Below are 6,289 nucleotides of genomic sequence, written 5' to 3' on the forward strand. Positions count from 1 at the left end.
TTTTTAAAAAAATAAACATTTTCTTTACCAAAAAAAATAGTGGACACTGTATTTCCCTGGACAATGTAGCTAATTATAGCCCAAAGTCTGTACTGTACCTAGGACAACTCCCTGTGAAGATCTACTTAACACCTAATGCTGAGAAAGTGGCAGTGCAGTCACACAGCCTCCATGAACATAAACTGAGGAGATTTCACAGCCTATTATCTCAGAGAGCCACTTGCTCCATAAAAGAAGAGCTCTGTCCACTTTATCATTATTTGACACCTCCCTTCCAAATGTGGGGGTGCATTTGTCTATAGTGGACATGTATCTTGTTGAGGCCTTACTCAATGTATCCTTCTAGAGCAATACAAATTACAAGGTCTCATGACCTGTCTTTGGAAGTCACAGTTTCCCTGACATGTGGCTGCAACTCCTATCCTTCCCACCTGACAACTTCTACTGAATTTTCTAGCTTGTTCTGGAATTGATATTAAAGCAAAATAGTCACAATGGCCAGCTATACTACTTAGGAATCTGGGGAGAAGAAGGATAGCAATGGAGAGAAGCAGCTGGAAGAAGTTCGTTCTGCCTCTGTTGGACGACCTCTTCAAGAAGGGGAGTGGGAATCTAGCAGTCCCTTGAGACACTCAACAGAGGAGATAGCAGACAAGCCTTGTGAACTCTGCCCTTAATGGGCACCATCATCTCGCATTTTTATGGGCACACACACTGTGGCAACATGGATGACAGCGCAGACACCAGCTGTCTTTTGAGGTTCTTTGAGGAAAAATTGCTCATCACCCCAACTGGCTACACATCATGGAGGAAACTGCCCTCTGCTAACTGGGAGAAGTGCTGAAACAAGGCTTTGGTTCTGCACAGGTGCTGGATGAATGTAATTTTCTTGTAGAGTATCAAACCCATAATTGGATAGTCACAAATGCTTCTGCTGCTGATGGTGTCCATGTTGTGACTGCTGGGACTCCTGATGAGTTAGGCGCAGTCTCAGAGGGAACCAGGGCGCACAGACTAACTCCACCATCCAGGGAGTTCACTACTATGTTGTTAGTTACAACATGGTTTATTTTCCCCCCTGCTGAGTAGAAGCTGCTAGGAAGAGTTTAGAAAGACTATAACCATAAATGGAATACTAGAGGTCACAAGGGTAAAAGGAAACTAATGTCTAAAAGAAGTGGGAAAGTTCCATGAGGAGTGGATTCTGCATTTAAATTGACTTTTTGTTTAAGAATCACATCCCAAGACGGAAGCCTGGTGTATTCTCTACAGGTGTAGAGTGAGAATAGGTGTGGAACCCACAAAGTTTCTGTCCACAGAGACCAGGTGAAATCCCCTGATCAATGTCCCCAGTGAAAGCAGGTGCCCCGGTGTGGCTCCTAGGCTAGTCTGGGGAACCATGTGAGCTCAGCACACTTTCTTTGGCAAGCCTACCTATAAGCAGGAGGGCATAGTTCAGAGATTTTTCTCCCTATGCCTAAGAGCCTCACAGGCTTCAGGAACCCATTGGCTGATCTGACTTCCAGGTCTTAGTTTTAAATACAATAATCACTCAGAGAGAGAATGCAAAGGAAGGATGCCAAAAGAGCAGTGAAAGGACTTCATAGGGAATGTAAGGTGATCATAATCCAATTTCCTATACTTTAGAATAATTTAGTAAACTGTGATGGGAAAAACTGAGGAAAATGCAGTCTGGTTTACCTCACATGCAAGGAGTTTGGCCATCCTGGCCTCCCGATGCCTAACATCAAGGCTGCAGTTTTAGTGCGTGAGTCAAGGCACTTGGGCTTGCTTTAGTCCTATTAGACATCAAATATCCAGCTCCTACAGAGGAGGTATAGGAACCACAGCTTATTGTGTTTAATACTGTGGGTGTATGGCAGTTGTTCCAGAATTCTGTGTTTGATTGCAGGAAGAGCAATGTGAAGAAAGCATGGCAAGAAATTTGCCATTTAAATACAAACTTTCAGAAAGCGTTCCCATTATTCCACTGATTTTGGTGAGCTTTCTGCTGATTCGAATGTTCAAATCACATTTTATTCAAAGGATTGTATATAACAAAGATAGTTCCAAGCAAAATATTTGTTACTATTGACCAGTGTATGGATTTCTTGGTCCAGTGGCCTCACATGAATTTGCTTTGTTATCCGACTGCACCCGGCAATAGGATCCAGGGTTTGCCGTTGTCACCCACATGGTTTCTTTGTGTCTGCTCTTTGGTAGAAGCTATAAGACACTGCGAGTCAGAGGGAGGGGACATTATGCTTTCCAGCAGTGAAATGCTGGAAATGCTTTTCATAGTGAATTCAATCTGCCTTCCATGGTGGCTCCCAGGGGGACCACGACCTTTGAGTATGAGTCGCATATTCACAGAATGGCCAGAGTATCTCAAAGAGTAGGTTGCATTTGATTTTAAAGGTAAACCTGTGTTCCACACCACATTCACCCAATTGCCAAAGCACTTTTAGGCTAAGTTTATGTGAGTATAATATCTTTGTGTGATGAGATGACAGAGTTGGACGTTCAATTTCATGAGCTTGGACACACACTTTTCATCCACAGGTGTTTATGCAAATTAATGCAAGACATTCGTCTCTGCAGTTGGGAAGAATTAAGTGTCCTGCTCACTATAGTGATGCCCTATAAGGGACCAAGCACAGGGGAAAATATAAAGAGTAACTTAAAATGGAAGCATAATCCTTTGGAGTCAGAGCAACCATTCTGGATACCTGCTTCAGTGCAAAGTCCCTATTCCTGCACACACAGACACACGGACACACACACACACACACACACACATACTCTCACACAACTTGTTTAAGTCCAAAATTTACAACTGCCCTCCATATATTAATTTCTTAATATATTGGGTATAGTCACAAAATGAACATGTATTATAAATGTACAATCATTTTATATAAAATTAATTTTTATATTTCAAATATATGCAAATACATATTTTACATAAATATAATATATTTATATAAATATATAGTTATATTGTATTTAAATTTATATTATATTTATATCATATAATATATGAAGTTATATAATAATGTAGAATACCTTTTTTCTTGGCAGTACTGGGGGCTGAATTCAGGGTGTTAGTGCATGTGCTCCACCACTTGAACCACCCACCAGCCCTTTTTTGCTTTGGTTTCTTTTTTAAAGTTTCAGCAAGGATTTATTTTAGTATAACAGGGTAAAGTATAGAAAAAGGGGAGGGGAGAGAAAAAGAGAGAAACATTTCCTGGCCTCATGCAGGAAATCGGAGCAAAGACGCTGCTTTAGTTATTTGTTAGATTAGGGCTTTTGCTCCCTGCCCCTGCCAGCCTCAGACCACAATCTTTGTATCTATGCCTCCTGTGTACCAGGGATTATAGGTGTACCCCATCACACATGGCTTGTTTATTGAGGTGGGGACTGGCTAACTTTTTGCACTGGGTGGCCTCAAACTGCTATTTTCCCTATCTCTACTTCCCAAGTATCTGGGATTACAAGCGTGCTCTACCATGTGTGGCTACAATATTATTACATAATACATAAAATTGTATATATAATGTATTAATATATTGATTATATAATATATATAACATTCATATATATAGTAAATACATGTACATATATAAATATGAATGTATAATATTTAATTTTCATATTGCTGTATTCCTTTTTCATCTTAGAGTTTTCTGTGAGTCTCCTAGGGCTGTGATAAAAGTTACCACAAGTTGTGTGGGCTCAAAACAAATGTATTTTCTTATGGTTCTGGAGGATGGAAGTCTGAAATCCAAAAGATATGATGCCTACATAATTCTGCAACCCATACTCCCATAATGTACATTTGGTACTGGTACCCATAATCCCTGAATCCATGATCTGTATAAATAATCTCTTAATCTACAATCAGTATGTACAGTCAGCACCCATAATCCCTTAATCTATCATCAGTATCAATAATCCCTTAATCTACAATCAGTACTCATAATCCATTAATCTACAATTGGTATCAATAATCCCTTAATCTACAATCAGTACCCATAATCCCTTAATCTGCCATTTTATCCATAATCCCTTAACCTACAATCAGTATCCATAATTCCTTAACCTACAGTCAGTACCCACAGTCCCTTAATCTATAATCAGCACCCATAATCCCTCAATCTTCAATCAGCAAACATAATCTCTTAATCTACAATTGGTATCCATACCCCTTAATTTCGATCAGTAACCATAGTCCCTTAATTTCATAATCATGCATTAACCTGATTGGGAAAAATGTGGAGAGATAAAAAAGATTCCTTTCTGTTATGTTGATTCTGTATTCTGTTATGTTTGCTTGTTGCCAGGATATATAAATAAAAGTGCTAGAGGCTGACAAACACTGGAGCGCAATCAGAGAGAGACTTGAGAATCTACTAGCTCAACTATTCTGTGGTCACGTGAAACAGTATTGGGAAGACCTGATTCTGGAGAACATGCTTCTTCTCTAAGGTGCTAAATACTAGTCATGCACACTCCATGTGCCACGACAATCGCCATTTTCTCATAAAGCATAATAAAATATCACTAGTTAAGTAGAATTTCATCTGCAGACAATAATGAACATTCTCAAAGCAGTCACTAAATAACAGGCATGCTTTTGTCAGCACAGGCATTCTCTCTCTCTCTCTCTCTCTCTCTCTCTCTCTCTCTCTCTCTGTCTCACTTTTAATCCTCACCTGGAATCCAATTGATATATCCAAAAGCACAGAGAGTTTGCTGACTTGCCCAGGGAACACATATAGACATCTGGCCCTAGAATCCCAGAATCCATGCTCTTCCACACTAAAACATCTGACAGTCACTACCTGACTGGTCATCACATGCATGCAATATGCCAGCACTCTGAAAAGATTATGGTATTATCCATAAAATTAAACACCTAAGACTCCTTGTGACCCAGCAATCCCACTCCCAAAGATATCCTCTAGAAAATCCCTATATATGGCCCAGGCAACATGTATAAGAGAGCAGCCAGTTCACAACTGCACACACATGAAACAACCCATAAAGTGTGGCATGTTCTCACAAAGTAAATCAAGACCACGGTGAAAATCCAATGCACTACAGCTGTATGCATAAGAATGGGTGAGTGTTAGAACTGTCAGGTCAAGAGAAAAACATGCCAGAGATATTTTAAGAAAGTCAAATAGGAGTCAATATCAGTAATATATTTTTAGAGACACAAGTACTGCTATGACTACAGGAGGAAGCAAGCAAAGGGAGGAGAGGAAAAACAAAATTCAATAAGTGGTTACCTTGCAGTCAGGAGGCCAGAGCGAAGTTGGGTAGACATAGAGAATGTCACAAACTTTTAGTTAGAGAATGGGCCCTTGGTTACACACTTTATATATTTCTTTTTTCTTGCATACTGCTATGGTTGGAATAGGATTTGTCCTCTCTGAAACTTATTTTGAAATTTAATCCTTACTACTAAATTATTAAAATTGTTGGACCAGGTGGAATCCTTAAGAGGTGATATAAGAACAGATTAACTCATTTATGTGATTAATTGATTAGTGGGTTATCTCAAGCGTGGTATGCCATAAAACACAGTTTGTCTATGTCTCCCACTGGCTCCTTGTCTATCAACATAGGATGATCTGTGCCACTTTGGGACTCTGCCCACAAAAAAGCCATCACCAGATGTGAGTCATCAAATGTGGACTGAACCATGAGCCAAAATCAACCTATTTTCTTTTTAACTTGCTCAGTCTTTACTATCATATTTCTAGTAACAGAAAACAGACTAAAACATCTGTAAAAACTGTGCATGCTAATTATATTTGTTTTAATAATAAGAAAAACAAGTAAAAGATAATGAAATTGCCTCACACTTCAGGCCACCTCATGTGGGCTCCCTCAAGGCCAGACCTGGGCCTCTTCCTGTCCCACACATGAGCATGTGCTCCTTCTGGGACAGAGAATAGACACTATGGAGGGTGCCAAGCTTGCCCCTCACCACTGCAGCAGCTTGTTGCCCATGCTACCACTGGAACTAAAAGTAGGCATTTCAGGCACCCCCTACTACAAGGGCTGATAGTGCCTTGTTATCAATACAGCTCACCTCCGTGTGTCCATGGAAAAGCCCTCTGCCTTCCTGGTTGCCACCACTCCCCCTGTCAGAATGGCCACATGGGGGACACCACACACTGACTGCTGTGTGCAGTATACCTCCCTGGGCCACTAGAGTATCCCAGCTCCTATGTAGCCCCCAAAGAAACTGTCTCTTTCACCCGACCATGACATG

This window comes from Castor canadensis, chromosome 12, assembly GCF_047511655.1.
Source record: "Castor canadensis chromosome 12, mCasCan1.hap1v2, whole genome shotgun sequence".
NCBI lineage: Eukaryota > Metazoa > Chordata > Mammalia > Rodentia > Castoridae > Castor > Castor canadensis.